The sequence below is a fragment of the Numenius arquata genome, chromosome 4 (assembly GCF_964106895.1).
Source record: "Numenius arquata chromosome 4, bNumArq3.hap1.1, whole genome shotgun sequence".
In the NCBI taxonomy this organism is placed as follows: Eukaryota; Metazoa; Chordata; class Aves; order Charadriiformes; family Scolopacidae; genus Numenius; species Numenius arquata.
Genome location: NC_133579.1, coordinates 3,029,128 through 3,046,759, shown reverse-complemented (window position 1 = coordinate 3,046,759; position 17,632 = coordinate 3,029,128).

The following is a 17,632-nucleotide window of genomic DNA, read 5'->3' as shown; positions in this document are numbered from 1 at the left end:
CACTGGTTCGCCCAAGCTCTCTAAAGGACACATGGCCCAATTATGGTGTAATTCTCTTTTGTAGCAACTGTGTGTGTTCTATTTAAACAAAGATAAGAAGAAATTTGTAAATCTCTGCCGGTGCAAAGGCAAGCGAATGTCTTGAATACTCTCAGAGCAAACTTGTACCGGGTATCTGGTTTTCTAGGAATGCAGACAATGACTTAAACTGACTTTTTTTTCAAGTCACTTGATTTGAAATATGCTCTGTTGTATTTCCCTCTGTATGTCAGAGTCCAATCCACCGTTACGGACTGTATGTTTCTTTTCTTCCTCCTTATTCTTACTTCCGACAGAGTTCTCCCACACCCCCCCCGAGGAAGCTGTTGTATTAAATTTCTGTAACTGGACTTGTGCCTAAAAGACAAAGCAACTCAGCTGAGATACAAACTGTTTATGTAAGTGCTGGTCAAATGCCAATTATTAGCAAAGGAAAAATAGAATCATGCCTGATGCAACTCTACATGCCGAATATGGAAGGGTGTAAAGATTTCTTTTTTTTTTGAGTTGTACTCACATTGTAGAACAGCAAATGACATTTTTACAGTATTTTTTGTAAAGCGAACAATTTTGTGCCTTGAATTTGGTAACCTGTATTAGTGGAGCATTGTAAAAGTGAACTTCTACCTCTGTATCTTAATGTATACCATCCACTTGTAAACTACTATCGGACAAATTGTGATTACTTTTTTAGAATGTCTTGTTAAATAGTGACCAATGCCTGTGGTTATTAAAGTGAGCCACTTTTTCCTTAAACCAGTGATTGGAACGCTTCCTTTGAAGACTAAACTAACGCAAACTGCTTGTGCCTGTTCCGTAGCTCTTTAGCATCAACCCAGCTCAAATGTTTACTGCTCGATTCCTGTATCACCTTGTCGGCCAGGTGGTTTACGGTGTGATCTCTTAAGTCTATCAGTAAGTACTCTGAAATTAGATATTAGGAGCTGACAGTTTTCTCTGGTTCCTGAACTCATTGATGAAGGAACCAGATAAAGATCTTTTGAGGAATATTCATAGAATAGAATCATAGAATTGCCTGGGTTGGAAGGGACCTTTCAGATCATCGAGTCCAACCATCAACCCAACACTGACAAAAACCGTCACTAAACCATGTCTCTAAGCACTATGTCTGCCCGGCTTTTAAATACCTCCAGGGATGGGGACTCCACCACTGCCCTGGGCAGCCCATTCCAATGTGCAATAACCCTTTCTGTGTAAAAATTGTTCCTAATATCCAATCTGAACCTCCCCTGGTGCAACTTGAGGCCGTTTCCTCTTGTCCCATCACCTGTTCCTTGGGAGAAGAGACCGACCCCCCCGGCTACACCCTCCTTTCAGGGAGTTGTAGAGAGCGAGAAGGTCTCCCCTCAGCCTCCTTTTCTCCAGGCTGAACACCCCCAGCTCCCTCAGCCGCTCCTCACAAGACTTGTGCTCCAGACCCCTCACCAGCTCCGTTGCCCTTCTCTGGACACGCTCCAGCCCCTCAATGTCTTTTTTGTGGTGAGGGGCCCAAAACTGGACACAGCACTCGAGGTGGGGCTTCATTTAGATCTACAGAAAAATGATCTGATGTGGATGCAGTTTTAGTGAGTTAAAAAGTAAATGCAGTTTCAGTACAGTTGTAGTTATTACTGCATATATATAGAGCATACATACAGAATTTTAAAAATTGCTTTCTGTGTGCAGAATAGTGGTGTGAACAGAGCATGTTTAGAAATTAAAGTAGAAGAAACTGTTTACATTAACCCTTACTCCAAATTCCATGCTCTTTTGAAAAAGCCTCTTTAATGACTTCCCCAGGGCCAAATTAACTCCCGTGTTCTTATAGCAAAGTCACTGAGAGCAAGTACAGCGAATTTCATTCTGTTAAATGCCATCATTTTAATTCACATTTGTTTTTCTAACGTGTCTCAATCTATATTGCTGTCTGGGACTAAGAAGCAACTTTTAAAGTTTGATATATTGATACTGCAGACACTTGACAGGACAAGGGGTAATGGTTTTAAATTGGAAGAGGGGAGATTTAGATTAGATATTAGGAGGGAATTCTTTGCTGTGAAGGAGCTGAGGCACTGGAACAGGTTGCCCAGAGAAGCTGTGGCTGCCCCATCCCTGGAGGGGTTCAAGGCCAGGCTGGATGGGGCTTTGAGCAACCTGGTCTGGTGGGAGGTGTCCCTGCCCAGGGCAGGGGGTTGGAACTGGATGATCTTTAAGGTCCCTTCCCACTCTAACCATTCTATGATTCTATGATTCTATGATTAATAGCCTGACAGAGAAGGAAAAATAAGCCGCTGACCAGTAATATCAGGTTTCTATAAAGCATCGTGCCAATTCACAATGGTCACAGGCTTAGGTAAAAGGAAGTTTCAGGGCTTGTAAAGTTCCGCTTTAATTATCAAATATGTTAGCATCCTGGTTTCTCTGAACTTAGTACCATTTCCAGAAATCTCATGGTCCATCTCAGCCCTTGAACCCTGTGGCTGAGGGGTGTGACCGGTGCCCTCTGCGAGCGTGTTTCTAAAACTTCTTCAGACCCTTAACTTTTAATCTCCTGCTCAAAAGTTGAGTGGACACAGAGGGAGAAAGGGGATACCAGGTACCTCGTAGATCTGGTGAGAATTCATTAAGTGCTTGTGGGGAAGATCTTTGAAGCTAATTTTATATTATTCTGGTTTGTCAAGTAATATCAAAGTTATTGCAAGTGACAGTCACGGCTCCAAACTTAACATTTTGTGTAGCGCTTGTCTTGCAACAGGGGAGACTGAGCTTAAATTCAGCTCAGGCCTCCAGAGAAACAAATTCAAAGTGTTAGTTTTTCCTGATACGCACGGACTGTTTTAGAAACAATCCCGAAACTTCTGTCACCTTTAGTCACACCTTAAAAAAGCCAGCGCATAAAGAAGCCGGTCACCTGTCCAAGGGGGTTTTCTGTTGTCTCGATGGCTTTCCGGCTGCTGAGGTGACTCCTACGGAGCAGGAAGAGATTTGTGACTGAGAATGGAGCGGGAAGTGGGGTTTCCCCTGATTAAATTACCCTAAGCTGCTGCAAATACCACACGATGCTGAGAAATTCCTTCAATGCTGTGATCCAGGACAAGAGATAACGGGCTCAAACTTGAACATAAGAAGTAGTTGGTTGGACTTGATGATCTCAGAGGTCCCTTCCAACTAAGAAGATTCTGTGAAGTTCCATCTAAACATGAGGAGGAACTTCTTTCCTGTGAGGGTGGCAGAGCCCTGGCAGAGGCTGCCCAGAGAGGTGGTGGAGTCTCCTTCTCTGGAGACATTCAAACCCACCTGGACACATTCCTGTGGGACCTGCTCTGGGTGACCCTGCTCTGGCAGGGGGTTGGACTGGATGATCTCCACAGGTCCCTGCCAACCCCATATCGTTCTGTGATTCTGTGACCAGAAACGATGAGAATTACTGTGTCTCCTCAGGGTTGTGGCTCTCTGATAGACTGCGTTATTTCAGCACGAACCCAGTGTAGTTTAAGTAGCTCAGGGAAAAGTTTTAAATGGATACTTTAAACTAGAAACTGGGGGTAGGAACGTTTTCCTTCATTCTGTAGGATGATGCCACAAAAGTTTACTGTTAAACCCAGAGGAGCTGATAGAGGTGTCCCTCTTGGTATCTTCCTGTTGTCATAGAATCAGAATGGTTCGGGTTGGAAGGGACCTTAAAGATCATTGAGTTCCAACCCCCATCTTTGTCCTGCTGTAAGAACCAAATGGGGTAGGCAGCTGATGAAAATTTTCTCCAAAATTTCCTATCTTGACGGTGGTGTTATAGTCACCCAGATGAGGGTTTGAAGATGGTTCTGTAGCACTGTGCTTCCCAGTAAGCAGGATAAATCACACCCTTGGTGCATCTACAGTGGTGCTCTAGGGTTAATGGTCAGTGGAGAGAAATAAATGCTACCGGATTCACGGACTTGGGGGTTTTTGGTAAGTTTTAGTTGTGTTCCTATCTGATGGTTAGATACTTTCACAGCACAGGAGCTGGCTGCTTCCTCGCTACAGAAGATGTCCGGATGACTAGCTCAGACATTACCGTCTGTGCTTGGCTGGAGGAATGGTACCTTAAGGGTTGACACGTGTTCTGTTCAAAGCGGAGCTCAGAAGGTTTGAGACAGCTTTCTCCTCTCTGAGGAATAAAAATCTTCACGTTTTCTCTGAGGTAAGTACACATGCCCAGGCAGCTGCTGTGGTATAATTGGTGTATCAGAAGTGTGTTCTGATACAACCAGCCTTACCGTGTGGTAGCTTCCTCCTGGGTTTACACTTTGAGAGTCTGCCTGTAATTCCCAAGTAAATGTCTACACCAACAGTTTTTTAAAGCCAGGCTCTTCCCAGTGGTGCCCAGTGCCAGGACCAGAGGCAGTGGGCACAAACTGAAACACAGGAGGTTCCCTGTCAACATCAGGAAACACTTTTTCCCTGTGAGGGTGACCGAGTGCTGGCACAGGTTGTCCAGGGAGGTTGTGGGGTCTCCATCTTTGGAGATATTCAAAAGCCATCTGGACATGGTCCTGGGCAAGCTCTATGTGGCCCTGCTTGAGTAGGAGGGGTTGGGCCAGATGACTCCAGAGGTCCTTTCCAACCTCAGCCATGCTGTGATTGTGTCATTCTTTAAGAAAAAAGGGATCCTGGTTTCTGGTTAGTTGACATGCTGTGGAAGTGAGCGAGTGTCTCCTAAAAGCCTGACTCTGTAGGAAGGAAATGTAGAGCAATTTAAATTCACATTTCCTACACCAACCTCCTGTATGGACAGTCCCAATGGGTAGTAGAGCTTGGATTGATCTCATTAACTTTATATAGCTAAATAGCAGCCTAGATAGTAATCCTAGATTTTCCCTCTGCCCCACAGAAGTGTCCAGGGGAATAAACTTACCTCTGTAAAATCTAAGCTGCTCTCAAAGTGAGTCTTCAAAAGGAACCCAGGGTTGCCAGGTTCCTAAACTGTGTACCCATTTGGAGTGAGAGAAGTCAAGTTTGGGCTTCAGGTATCTTTGCTTTTGGTGTTAGTAGTTTCCTGTACCATGGACTTGGCGGTTATTTTATGTGTTAATGTAGTTGCAGCTTGGAGCATCTAAACGAGATGCCCGGTATAGCGTAAATTGCTCTTTGCCCCCCACCCCTGTTTGGGTGGTGTACGTAGAGTTCTTAACACACAAGTGCCTACTTTAGTTTACATCCTAACGACTTGTGCAGAAGACCTTTAAGTGAGGTAAGCTAATCAGGAACACAATACCCTTTTGCTTCATAATGAGTAAATAATTAATTCAGGATTTATTAATTCAAGCATTATTCTTTACACTCAGACACCATCGTAGTTTGTTGTAACTTTTGTGTGTGGTCAAATTCTGATGAGCCTTGTCTTCGGGAGCCATTTGGGAAACTTCGGAGGAATCAAAGCTGTGTAGCGAACACACATAAATTAAAGGATTAAGTTACGGACCACTATGGTTCTAAAAGTGCATCTGTGCAAGAGTTTAATGCATATAAAAGCATTAACTTAACCTCTGAATTTGATTCCTAATTTTTCTCCTTGTTTCTGAGTACACAAGTCCGAAGAATCTGTTCAAAAAAACCAGGTGATCATAATGCAAATGGTAAACCAGTAATTATTTTGCCTCAGAGTCTGTTTCTGTCCATAAATGCTTTAAACCCAAGTTTTCCAAATACGGAAGCTTTGGGGCTCGGCTCAGTTTTCCATTGCTGCCCAGTTCATACCGCACAAACAGGAAATAAAACTGTCTGTCATAGAGATAAGGTCTTCTAATAGCCCCCGAAACAGCAGGTTAGGCAGAACTGGTTGATGAGGGCAACTGATTTAAGTCTGACTTAGTCCTGAAGCTCCTAACCCTGAATTCCAGGTGTTTAGTCCCACAGCTGCTCCTCAACCTTGCAAAAAAAAAAAAAAAGCTGTGAAATCTAGGGATGCTCCACAACAAAGTTAGAAATGTAGTTTCATAAAAACCTCCAAAACTGGTATCCTAATTAGCTTGTCGTGTTTCAGTCTGGCCATTAAATGCTAATCTGTTTAATGACAGAAAGGAGGGCTTTATCGTGCCATCAAAGAAATGAAGAAATTCATACTAACTTTATTTAAACATAGTTTAAGTGGACAACCCAAATATTTAAAATAACTTTAGAAATACCATTCCAGCTTACATACTTATCTATCTGCTTAATGCTGACAATACACAAACAATTAATTTCTTGCACAAAAATAAGGCTCTTGAGCCAAATGATGAATGTGCAGAAGTCGGGATCAAGTGTGTGTGTGTGCGTAAGTTAAATTGTCAGGATGTTTGTTTCCCTCTTCCTAAACAGGGCAGTTGTCGCTCTTAGCCAAGAAACTGCAATGTATTTTCATTGAATTGTAGAGTGGTTTGGGTTGGAAGGGACCTTAAAGATCATGGAGTTCCAACCCCCCCTGCCCTGGGCAGGGACACCTCCCACCAGACCAGGTTGCTCAAAGCCCCATCCAGCCTGGCCTTGAACCCCTCCAGGGATGGGGCAGCCACAGCTTCTCTGGGAAACCTGTTCCAGCGTCTCGCCACCCTCACAGCAAAGAATTTCTTCCTGAGATCTCATCTCAATCTCCCCTCTTTAAGTTCAAAACCCTTCCCCCTCGTCCTATGGCTCCCCTCCCTGATCAAGAGTCCCTCCCCATCTCTCCTGGAGCCCCTTTAGGGACTGGAAGGGGCTCTAAGGTCTCCCCGGAGCCTTCTCTTCTCCAGGCTGAACACCCCCAACTCTCTCAGCCTGTCATTTTGAAAAAAATGAAACCTTTAAATGCATCCCTGTCCACACAGCCTGAGCAAACTGCCTTCAAAATATTAGCCTGTTCTGGTTGAAAACATTTTGGCAAACAACGTGCCTGGACCAGCGTCTATGGCACTGGCATAACCGGAGCCGTTCTTTCCTAATCCAATTATCCATGAAAGCTGCTGTGGCAGCAAGAAGTAAGGAATAGCTGGTGCTGAGCCATGAGGAAGGCTCGTAGCTGTATCTGGGGGCAGGTTTTTAGTGGGAGAGGAGGGATGGGGTGCTAAGGTGGCTCTGGGGATCTCCCCTCCGTACCCCGTGCTCAGCGTGTGTGCATGCAGAGCATCCCGCTCGGGTGCTGACATCCCGCTGACTCCCACGGGAGTGAGAAGTTCTGTGCTCGGGGACTTATTCGGGAGCAGCCGGTCCGTTCTGAATGTCTCTCGTACTCTCATCAGCATCAACTGTCACGTCTAAACAAGCCCTTAGAAGGTAATTACAAACTTCCATTGGGATGCATCCACTTAAGCTATGGATAAGCAGAGCTCGCTTTAACTTGTTCTATTTTCTCGACAGGCAGGGACATTTTGAGCCACTGTTTAGAACAAACCTTACTGGATACGAGTTAGGTCTTTACAAACGTCAGCAGTTAACGGGCAGGCAGAAGCGTGCCAGGGTGATTAGGGGTTAGGTTTTCCTGCCATGCAGAAAGCTGGGAATATCAACCTTTCCAGCTGTTTTAGAAAGGAGCTCCTGGCTAGTTAAACCTCTGGCATGTATGTCGAGGAGTTTCATGTCAACAGCAGGATCAGAGAAGAGGGTGGAATCAAGGTCTCCCAAATATCAGCCTGGAGAAGAGAAAGCTCCAGGGAGACCTTATAGCCCCTTCGAGTACCTGAAGGGGGCTACAGCAGAGATGGGGAGGGACTGTTTGCAAGGGCATGTAGCGATAGGACGAGGGGCAATGGTTTTAAACTAGAGCAGGGTAGGTTTAGATTAGACATCAGGAAGAAGTTCTTTACAATGAGGGTGGTGAGACACTGGAACAGGTTGCCCAGAGAGGTGGTGGAGGCCCCATCCCTGGAGACATCCAAGGTCAGGCTTGATGAGGCTCTGAGCAACCTGATCTGGTTAAAGATGTCCCTGCTCACTGCAAGGGGGTTGGACTAGATGACCTTTAAAGGTCCCTTCCAACCCAACACATTCTATGATTCTATGATATCCCCAAACCAAGCCAGAGTCAGTGCTCTTTGTTTTACAGGTGTCTGCACAGAGGTTTCATCACCAGTTCTTGTCTTATTCCTCCTACTGGTTCAGCCTCGCTTCTGGTAGCAACGGTGGGAGCCCGAATGCAGATACGGCTCCAAGGGACCAGTGTTTCCTCGAGGCCTCCGCTTTCCCAGGGCTTGAAATGCTGAGGGTTGCCAGCTTCTTGTCTGGCAAGTGCTCACAGTGGTGGGAAATAAGCGCGAGGCAGATGAGACCAAGGCTTCCAGTGGAGGGATCATAAACTAGAGCAGTCCAGCAAAAACATTGATACATGGATTTTCTCATCTCTCTCTTGTATCCACAATCCAAACAACCTGATAAGAAATGCCAGCTTTTCTCTGCTTGCACTGACTCAAAATAAAAATCATTTAAACAGTTGCTTTCCATATTTTATTTCTGGACTTACAGAAGTCACCACTTCTCTGGTTGTTTAACCAACACTTTTGACATTTAAAAATAACGCGTGGCTCACATAATACATCATTTTGCAGCACGTGCGAAATAAGGGACTTTGTTAGTCCCAGGGCTTAACTGGGAATTTCTGAGGAACACTAGGGTGGTTCTGCAAACACAGATTGTTCAAGTAATAGTTCGGTCTGGTCGAGCATTCTTTCACATCTTTATTTTGTGGAGGGAACTAGAACAAGTGGAGCGATTGGAAGATGTTTAATTGTCCCTAAACTGGGGAACAAACTACGGTCTCTGCAGTAACGCCGGGTCTAGGAAGAAGTTATAAGGTGTGTGAGTTTTTTACAACTAATTTGAACTGTGTTTTAATATGGAATCCTCACTTATAGGCAGAGCGCTTCTGAGCCACAGCTGTTGGTGAGAGGGTGTTTTCTCAAGGAAATAACTTATTTCTCCTCTGGAAGAGAACAGTAGTAATTTACACCAAGCCACTGTCCAGCTTAGGTTGGGGCTGGGGCTGGGACTGGGACGGGGACTGGAAGAAAAGTTGTGCCCAGGTTCTCCGTTCCTGGAAAAGACACAAGATTTTAGCTGAAATTAGCAAGTGCAACAGACTTGGAGGTAAGTGTTCCCAGAGTCTCCAAAAAACAGCTTTTAACCTTCCCTGGATTTTTGGCATTATAAATATTTGCAGTCCCCTGTGAAGGTTCTCCTCTGAAGACCTAGAGCATCTAATAAGAATGGTCAGGTCAGCCAAGGCAGCCCCTTTTTATTGAAGGGGCAAAATTACACATGAAATTCCATGACCCTTGAGCTTGTGGGACCCAAGTTTCTTGTTTTCTCAAAAAAAAAAAAAAAAAAAAAAGCGTATTTTCATTTTTGCCTTCTTCCTGATGCTTGAATGATCAGATGTGGAGATGCTGTCAGCGTTCCTGGGATTCACCTTGGGAAGCCGACCCTTTGTTACTAAATATTTGGAATCGGACCTAAAATTATTCACTCACTGGGGACTCATAACACAATCTGCTGCCTTGAAAATTCTTACGCGAAACAGCCTGTGGGACCGGGATGGCTGGGAAGTGGAGAAACTAATACGGCACTCTGGGCTGGAGGGAGCAAGGCAGAGCAAAAGCTAAAGCCCCGCTGGGAAATTCATTAACCGCAGCTCCTACAGCTGCTGTAACTTCCTGCTCTGTCACTGTCTGGAGTTTTTCCTCGAGTCCCACTCCCTGAAGACAATTCCAGTGTCATGGTCAGGACGCTGAGGTTTCTCACCTGCCGAGGTGCTGCGTCCTTGCCCCCTCTCCCTGCCGGCAGTGACGGGTCTGACCCTGGGGGGGACAGGAACCAAACCACACGGGCAATACGAAAGCTCCCTGTCTGTTGTGTCATTCTCACGAGGGGCAAAAGGGAAGTTATTTACCATCATCTTCATGCTTTTGCTTGTCTCCCAGCCTATACCAGCAAGTTTCAAGTGCCCAGAATGAAACAGAAGAGACACTGGGCAGTTGGATGCTCAGAGGGCTGGAGCTCCTCTCCTATGAGGACAGGCTGAGAGAGTTGGGGGTGTTCAGCCTGGAGAAGAGAAGGCTCCTGGGAGACCTTAGAGCCCCTTCCAGTCCCTAAAGCGGTTTCGGGAGAGATGGGGAAGGACGCTTGATCAGGGAGGGGAACCATAGGACAAGGGGGAACAGTTTTAAACTGAAAGAGGGGAGACTGAGATGAGATCTCAGGAAGAAATTCTTTGCTGTGAGGGTGGTGAGACCCTGGAACAGGTTGCCCCATCCCTGGAGGTGTTCAAGGCCAGGCTGAATGGGGCTTTGAGCAACCTGGTCTGGTGGGAGGTGTCCCTGCCCAGGGCAGGGAGGTTGGAACTGGATGATCTTGAAGATCCCTTCCAATTCAAACCATTCTATGATTCTATAGTTAGCACTTGCAGACTGGCCCATGCACGGTGGTGATTTTTCTAGCCCAACCTTCTGGTGTTGCTCCAGGGTTGGAGAAGTTGCGCTGTGAGCTGTTGTGCTGCATTGTCCACCTAGGAAAAATCATCTCTAGATCTCTAGACTCAGAAAGATAAAACTCAAGGTCACAGGCAGAGAACACATATCCTAACATCCATTTCACCTGGCAGAAAAAGAGAGTAGAAGAATATATGTGCATGAACAGGAGTTTACATAGATGGTTAGGAGTCTCTGACCCCTCAGGCAGAGTGGTGGCTGCATGTAGTTCCAGGGCCCAATGGGCAATCTTTTTCTGTCGAGCAACTTTGACTTCTCCCCACGTAGGAGCCAGCTTTTTCAAACATAAAGCCACCACACCTGGGAGAACCTCACCCCTTAAAAAGGACAAAGCAATTCTGAAACATGGAAACGAGCCCTTTCCAGTTTCACCCATGGCCTGGTCTCTGAATGGCACATCATGCCCACCAGTGCTTTCAGCCATGTGCAGTGGTATCCTCAAGGGATGACTCCAGATCAAGTTAAGCCATTCCACAGGGCAACTGTAGATGAGCTGCTTACTTTTCAAGGATTGAGGCTGTTAGGTCAGATCTGTCACTTGAAGCCACCAGACAGGCTCCCGTTAAAATTAGAATCATAGAATCATAGAATTTCCTGGGTTGGAAGGGACCTTTCAGATCATTGAGTCCAACCATCAACCCAACACTGACAGAAACCATCACTAAACCATGTCTCTAAGCACTATGTCTGCCCAGCTTTTAAATACCTCCAGGGATGGGGACTCCACCACTGCCCTGGGCAGCCCATTCCAATGTGCAATAACCCTTTCTGTGTAAAAATTGTTCCTAATATCCAATCTGAACCTCCCCTGGTGCAACTTGAGGCTGTTTCCTCTCATCCTGTAACTTCTACCAGGGAAGTACCTCCTTTCAGGGAGTTGTAGAGAGCGAGAAGGTCTCCCCTCAGCCTCCTTTTCTCCAGGCTGAACACCCCCAGCTCCCTCAGCCGCTCCTCACAAGACTTGTGCTCCAGACCCCTCACCAGCTCCGTTGCCCTTCTCTGGACACGCTCCAGCACCTCAATGTCTCTCTTGTGGTGAGGGGCCCAAAACTGGAGACAGCCCTCGAGGTGGGGCCTCACGAGTGCCCAGTACAGGGGAACGGTCACTCCCCTCATTCTGCTCGCCACACTACCCCTGACACAAGCCAGGATGCTGTTGGCCTTCTTGGCCACCTGGGCATACTGCTGGGTTAGTGGGACTCATTAATGGGACTCATTGGGAGGTGAAGGCTTTCTCTGCTGAAACAGCCACTGCTTGTGTGCCAGCAACAGCAGAACAAACCCAAAGGATTTCGCTTTTATTCTATAAATAGCCATTCTGTCATTAGATGGCCTTGGCAGCACTCTGGACTAGACAAATTGTTGACTTTCCACCTGGTGTCCCGTGAAAGGCTCCTACTGCTGTTCTGTCATACAGCTTCGTGCCAGTGCCGTGCCAGTGCTGAAGTCCCTGGCTCACAGTGACACAGCCATGAGCTCAGGCTGCAGCTCCCCAGCCGAGCAGAAGAACCAGAGAAGGACAACTGAGATGCAAGGGGGAGGACGGCACAAAGGCTTGCAGGAGACCCTCCTCGAGCAGCGCTGTGTCGTGGTACTGAGTCCTTAAATCACTGCCCGCTGTGTTTCTGAGCATTCCGCTGGATTGTCCAGGCCCCAAACTCCTGGTAAAAATTGTTATTTGGATCTCATACGTTACTAAAAAGGAAAGGTTTGCTTTTTAGTCGCTACTGGTCATCACGCTTCTCTGCAAACCCTTGCTGCACGAGTACCTCCACCTTCTTGCCTAGATAGTCGCGCTGTGTAAGGTCAAACGCCAGGTTTACCTCCTGGTCCGAGTCTTTGAGTTTGCAGTTTACCTCACTCGGACACTCCGTTTAACTACTAAATCTGCTTCACACGTCGGATCTGTAGATGTCTAAGCAGTGTGTGCGCTTGCAAAGAGCGGTGGTTATTAGCCCGCGCACACACGAGGCAGACTGGCATTTGAAAACAAAGCTCAAACACAGAGAAATAGAATTTTATAGCTGTCTACCGCGCATGAAAAGCAGATCCAGCACACGAAAATAGCCCTCTAGTTCTTCAATCTGTATTTTGAACTGACTTTCAACCAGGTGTTTCCACTTTAATTTGATCCCAGGCATTCCTAGAGGTGATGTAAGATCCAGATCCACAAGGTAATAATGAAGTCAAGAGTTGAAAAATTATCAAGGCCTAATCTGGCAATTTAGTCCCTTGTAAATCATTGCGGTTAGTTATTGCAGGGCCATTCTTACCAACCAAGTTCTCTGGAGATTTCGCATTAACTTCGCCACCTGTTTGACTGTCAAAGAGATAAATTTCCTTGAAGGGAATCTTCCACTCCCAACTTTATTTATGGCTGGGGGGGAAGAGGATGGATTGACTGGGAAACTTCAGCGGCAAAGGGTCTGCATGTGCTGCATCAGGGAGTGATGCAACGCATTTAATCTGTTTGATATTACACATAGGGTCCCAAAATGAAACATACAGGATTAAAAAAATTCTTCTGGCCTGTTTTCTGGATGGAAAGCTCTAATGAAATGTTGTCAAATGCTGCTTTTATTTCTTCTTCTTTCTTCTTTTTTTTTTTTTAACAATCAGACCCAAAAGTCAAAGATCACATCGGAGCTATTCTGTAACCTAATACTGCACGTCTTTCGGAGCACCTGCGTACTCAGCGTCCCAATGGCTAATACCCAAAAAGTGTATCAATGAGTTTAAAAAAAAGCTCTTATACCGGGAGATAAACAAAAAACCAGGATAATAAAAACAGCCCAGTGGAATGGATCTTTTAGCTGACTTTTAGCCGGGTTACAGGAGCAAACCATGTGAGAACTTGTAGGCTCTGGGCTGTGTTAGTGAACTGAGCAGCTGGTGTCTTGAATAAAAGATAAAGCAAAATACTTTCACAAGCTCAAGCTTGAGACTTCTACACAAAGCATAAGCTCAAATTGCTGCTGCCCAGGATTTTTTTCTTTTTTTTTCTTTTTTTTTTTTTGGTTTAGGAAAGTCCTTTGAAACAGCCGAAACCTGAGTGCACTAGAAGTAGAGAATAAAAAAGATATTTTAGTTTTAAAATCTGTTGTTTCCTGCACATACTGGTTGTTTCTGACAGTATTTTCTTGAGTTTCTTCAGTTTGGAATGACACAGCTTATAGCGCGGGGTTTGTAGAGGGACATGCTGGGTATGGACACACGCACGACACAAAAGGCCCAGCCTTGCCTCCTCTCACTCAGTACCCTGAATCTGCTTATTCTGTGTAAAAATCTGTCCATGTGGCAAGTTTTCTACTGCTTGCAGCAGTTTTGCATATATTTGTCATAAGTGGCATCGCATTAAACCCGGTCAATTGATGCTGCCTCTCCCCAACGGCAAGAAAATGACTTCTGTGGCTTCTCTACCCCACCAGTGTTCCTGACCACACAAAGCAGCTAGTGTAAAGAAACCTTTTACCTGAATTTACACAGTGTCTCATTTCCTAGGCTTTTCAGAGGTGCTTGTTTTGTCATTCTGTACTCCTGGAGAGGGTTGGCAGCGGTGGAGGCTCCATTGGCACGAGGGCAGAAGGTTCCTTGTTCCTCCAGGCTGGTTTACCTGCCAGCAGAGTGAGAATAACCAACAAGCTGCTCTTTATCATCGGGGCTTTTTTAAAGATTTATGGGAATGTGTGGGGTTGCGGGAGGAGGGGTTGGCTGAGGAGAATATCTGTATTGAGAGATGAAAACTAAGGAACAGATCGATGGAGAGGAACCGGTAGAGATCTGGAAGATGCTGTGAGCAAAACGGGGAATAAAAATGCATCTTATGGAACTGGACAAAGCAAGGAAGACAATGCAGAGTTAAGGGAATACTCAGGATACAATTAGGAGATGTTAGTTTTCGGGGTGTGAATCCTGCATGCTCTCCAGCTGTAGATTGCCCAATGCCAGGGCTGTGGTCTTCAGCACTGGTCCCATGCTCCCGGGTGAGAAACGGGGGAGAGGGAGGGAACTAGAGCTGAAGCCCTAAAACACCTCCTTTGAGGACACTAGAAATATCTCTATGTGGGTGGAAGCCCTTCCAGGCACCCTGGGGACGCATGGTCCATCAAGCTGTCGGGGAGGATATACTCAATATCCTTTCTAACGCCCCCTGGCATTTCTGGAAAAGACTGACAAGCTTTCCCATCCAGAATCCCAGAGGTCCACAGTCCAAAAGACCTTGGGCTGTTTAGAAACCATTCACTCCGTTAAATTCATTACAGCACTTTTGATCATATTAACGTTACCCTTTTTGTGACCCACACTTTAGCCAAAATCTGTGGAGCTGCAGGTGTTGCACGGGAAACCGAAGACGGAGTCAGCTGTCTCTCTGAGGCAACCCTGTTTACTTACAAAAAAATTCAGAAACTATGCTTTCCCCAGAGGTCTCAAGCTGCAGGTGACAGTCCTTTTGCTCCCTGTTTCACGTCGCTGTCAGCCAGGGCTCCACTCGGGACACTGCCCCTCCACTGGCTTTTCTCAGAATCACATTTCTGGACAAATTTAGCACTTGCAGGAATCACCCAGGCAGCGTAGGAAGGGGCATGACACCGCAGCTCGTTTTTGGGGGAGGCTAATGCGTTTTTTAAACTGGCTTGTCACTGACTTAAAAAAAGAAAATACGGAAGAAGGAGCTAGAATTCAGTGCTTTTCAGGCAAGTCCCACAGCATTTAGTGGCAGAGCTGTGGCCCCATCCCTGCAGCCTTGGTGGCCCGATCGCTGGAGGTGTTCAAGGCCAGGCTGGACGGGGCTTTGAGCAACCTGGTCTGGTGGGAGGTGTCCCTGCCCAGGGCAGGGGGTTGGAACTGGATGATCTTGAAGGTCCCTTCCAACCCAAACCATCCTATGATTCTATGAGAGCCTGGCTCCCTTCTGGCTCAGCTTCAGCCAAGGGTGGCTCTGGGAAGCTGCGTGGTGGGAAAGGTCCTTTCCCCTGCAGTGGTGGCACAGCTTTGACTTCTGCTTCCTTCTTCAGTCGAAGGGCTTCACGTTTCTTTCCTAGAAGACAGACCCACCCTTTCTTAGGAACCCAGTTTTCTTCTTTCTGTTCTTGGCCAAAAGAACATCCAAAGCAAAGCGGGAGAGAACAAGCAATAAAATATAAAGTATAAAACACAAAGTCAAGGAAAATACCTACCTGCTCTAGTGGAAGGTGTCCCTGCCCATGGCAGGGGGTTGGAACTTGATGACCTTTAAGGTCCCTTCCAACTCTAACCATTCTACGATTCTAAAATACCCCTAAAATTGCCCATTTTTGTCCTGAAATGGAAGCAAAATGCAGATGTCAAGGTCATGACGTAGTGAGTTGAAGCACATGCAGTGTTTCTAAATAAATGTGTTACTTGTAGTGTATTGCTACTTTATTTATCATCAACTTTTCTGCAGAGATTTTTAGCAATACTAGAAGCTCCAAAAATTGTGCTTTTCTTGCATGGTTAAAAAAAAGGACTCGGAGGTAGTAATGGCATAGGGATTAAAACAGGGAAATATATACAGTAGGAAATTATATTTTGCATTCTCAAAGAATGCAAATAAAGACATTTTCCAACCCTGTTCTATCCTTTTACTCCCTACTAAACTGGTACCAGATATGAATTCAGAAGTTTTGAAAATACATGTAATTATTCTATGATTCTGAGTGCATTTTGATGCATGAAAGATAAAGTGGGTGGGGAGAGTGGCTCGCAGTCTTGATTTCTTGCTTTTTGCCCAAGTCAGGCCAGCCAGACCTGTGGGCCTTTTCCTCCAGGAGACCAAGAACCTTCCCATTCCCAAATGCCGAGCAGATGTCCCACAGCTCCTTCACAAATGACAGGAGCCATCAGGTTTCTGCAAGCATAGGATAGCCTGTGTGTCCAGCTCAAGCAAATGTCCTGTACCGGGTTGGCTTTAAACTCTTGTCATCTCTTGCCTTCAGCCCCTATGTCTTTCCTTTGTCGCCATCTGAAAACTGGGGCTATTTGTCTCCTCTGCTGACCTGGGCAGGTGGCAGATGAAGCGTGTGGGAGACCTGCTGATAGAAGGTATATTTCATAGAATCATAAAATGGTTTGGGTTGGAAGGGACCTTCAAGATCATCCAGTTCCAACCCCTGCCCTGGGCAGGGACACCTCCCACCAGATCAGGTTGCTCAAAGCCCCATCCAGCCTGGCCTTGAACCTCTCCAGGGATGGGGCAGCCACAGCTTCTCTGGGCAACCTGTTCCAGTGTCTCGCCACCCTCACAGCAAAGAATTTCTTCCTAAAATCTCATCTAAATCTCCCCTCTTTCAGTTTAAAACCGTTCCCCCTCATCCTATGGCTCCCCTCCCTGATCAAGAGTCCCTCCCCATCTCTCTTGGAGCCCCTTTAGGGACTGGAAGGGGCTCTAAGGTCTCCCCGAAGCCTTCTCTTCTCCGGACTGAACAATCCCAGCACATGAACAATTTGCATACGTGCAAAATAATTGCATGATCTACAGACATGGTTTCCCTCCACCCTGACGTGCCAGAGTCTCCAACAAGAACCACCCTTTGATAGGAGAGCTGGGAGATGGCTCTGGCTTTTTCAGGCCAGGAGCTCAGGAGCAGGGTGGAAAAATAGGGCAAGAGGGGTGAGATGCCATGATCTGATGAACGTTTTGGAGGACTGGGCTCGGCCGGCCAAGGTGACAGGGACCCAGGAGGACAGGGAGGGCAGAGGGAGCTGATAAGGCCAAGCGCCAGAGTGAACAGGGATTGACCCGGAGTGGAAACCATCCCCCTGTACGTAAGTGTAAGAGAAGTGAACAGGCTTGTGCAGGCAATTTATTCTGGCATTTCTTAAGCATTGACTCCTGGAACACTTAATTACAATATTTTTCACTGGGTTGATAAGAACGTATAAAACATACAAATGCTTAAGATATATTAAAATGGAAAAAAATACCCAGTGCTTCCAAAATGGTCTTCTGGAGAACTAATTAATCCTTTCTCAATCCCTCTTTTTATGTGATATCTTTTGAAAAATGAGCAAGAAAGGCTGTAAAAGAGAAAGCTGAAAAAGGAAGAGCCAATATAATCAGGGCTGCACAGAAATTCGGGGTTAAGATCCCACTGGCT